Below are 2,440 nucleotides of genomic sequence, written 5' to 3'. Positions count from 1 at the left end.
AAATCGCCCACCTAGAAGCTTCTGCCCAAAAGGTCTTCGATACTTTCTTCCTAATAACACGACCCTCACCAAGTTCATCACATTATGATTTTTACATTCATCTACTCCATTTTGTTGTGGAGTGTAGGTCGTTGTTAATTTGTCTCTTCACACCTTGTTGTTTACAAAAATCACTGAATTCTGCAGAATTAAACTCTCCTCCTCTATCTGTTTCAAACACTTAATATACATTCCAATCTTTGTTTCTACAATATTCTTGAAACATTTAAAGTGATAGAAGGTTTCTGACTTTTCTAAAAGAAAATAAACAAAAGCCTTTCGAGAAAAATCGTCAATAAAACACAATAAATACTTGTTGTTGCTGTTAGAGGATGGTGTAATTGGGCCACAGAGATCATCATGAGCTAGCTATGATCTCTATGTTGCTCTCTAGTGACTCATTTTGGGAATGGGAATCTGATGTTGATTGCATTTCATACATGCATCACAAATGACATTTGTATCTACAATTTCCGGCAGACCAACCACCATTTTTTTACTTTATAATATACGCAGGCCTTTGTAGCTAAGGTGATCGTAACAGTGATCTACAGCTTGGATTGATCTGAGGTACTGATCTATAGACATTTTTCTTTATAGCGATGGGTGAATCAAACCATCAATGTAAACATCATATTTGAACTCATTATGCAGTCTCCCATTTTTCCTTTTTGTGCATAATAGGTGCTACACACTCCATCTTTGAACAAAACTCCCCATCCGTTCTTTGGCAGTTGATCATCTCTTAAAAGATTATTTTTTAGTTCTAGCATGCAATAAACATCACCAACAACTAATTGATTGTAAGACCAACTTCATAATTCCCTTCCCAATCACCTTCAATTTAGTTTTTTTTTCCAAGTTTAACCGTATGAGAGAAATTTTTAACCAAACTTGAAAACCATCCTTGATTTCCACACATGTGGTTTGAACATCCTGAATATATAAACCACACATCAATTCTTTTTTCTTCATGGAGCTCTTCATATGCCATTAATAACAAACCATCTTCATATTCTTTTTCTTCCACTACTGCATAATTTGCCTCCTTATTCCATATAGGACATTCATATTAAAAATGTCTTAAATTGTGACATTTATAACATTCAGTAGTTGCCTTGTTGAATGATGTTATCACTGTTGGTCCCTTATAACGTGACAAGTTAGTTCCAAGGGGGGGATAGGAACTATTTAAAATTTTTGTCCGTTAAAGCTGACTTCTTTTCTTGTGAAGAGGTTTACACAGCGTGACTAAGCAGTTTGAAGACACAAGCTTAGTCAACTTGTGACTAAGTCTGTTTCTTTCCTTGAGTCAGGAAATAGCACTTAGAGTCTATTCCTGAACTCAGCTTCTTAGTATACTTAACTCAGCGTGAGCTCGTTACTTAGTCAGTTTTATAGCAAGCAATATGTAAAGGAGTTTAAGGGTTAGAAAGATATTACTCAGCAGACTTATCCTGGTTCGGCCTCTCCGCCTACGTCCAGTCCTCGGAATTTGTTCCGAGCTTTTCAAATTCTCTACTGAGCTCTTTAAAGGTAGAGCACGAAACCTTTTACAATAGAAGCTGAGTATACAAGAGTACCTTCCTCTATACCTCTACTCACTCCTATATCTACCGCTGAGTACTATAACCGAGTACTCAGCCTCTCCTTTCTATTCTTCTAGAAATGATAAGGAGTTTGTCCTAAACAACAATTGCTAAGACACTTTAGATGATTGAAAATCACTCTAGACTTTTACACAATAATATGGAAATTGGTGTAAGGATTTTGCTTTGCTTTTCTCACAAAACTTCAAGTATGAATTTGGACAGTGTTTCGGCTAATTGAAGATCTGCATCGATTGAAGAAAATGAGAGGCCTTTATATAGTGACACTTGAGGCACCTGGTCATTTCGAATTTCGAAATAACCGTTGGAGGGAAACGGCTTCCTGTCGTTGTCACTCAGTACGCGCTCAGTGTCGTTGGCCAATGAGATTCTTGCATCTTCTGTCCACGGCAGTGCTTGGCAGCTTTTCGTCTGGCAAACAGAATGTTTCTACATTTTTGGCAAAGTCTTCCAGACAGCTTCCTGCGCCTTCTGAACTTTACCCAAAGTAGAAATACTTTGTCTAGAAGTTGGTTCTTGTCTGCCGCTGTCCTGACTGCTTGTTGCTTGACTCAGCAGCTTCTTCTTGAAGCTTTTGCTAGAAGGCTTCTCGATCCTTTTGTACGCTGAGTCATCGTTTTGCTTGAAACGTCTTCGTTTCATCTTCTTGGGCCGTGAGGTCTTGATTATGTTGACTTGGGCTTGACTTCCACTCATGGGCTTTTAGACTTTAAATCTTAATGTCTTATAGATAAATAAACTCAACATTGAACAAAACACATTAGTATAAATAAATCAAAGCATTTAAATTT

The sequence above is a fragment of the Euphorbia lathyris genome, chromosome 1, assembly GCF_963576675.1.
Source record: "Euphorbia lathyris chromosome 1, ddEupLath1.1, whole genome shotgun sequence".
NCBI classification, from domain to species: domain Eukaryota; kingdom Viridiplantae; phylum Streptophyta; class Magnoliopsida; order Malpighiales; family Euphorbiaceae; genus Euphorbia; species Euphorbia lathyris.
This window is presented reverse-complemented; position numbering follows the sequence as displayed.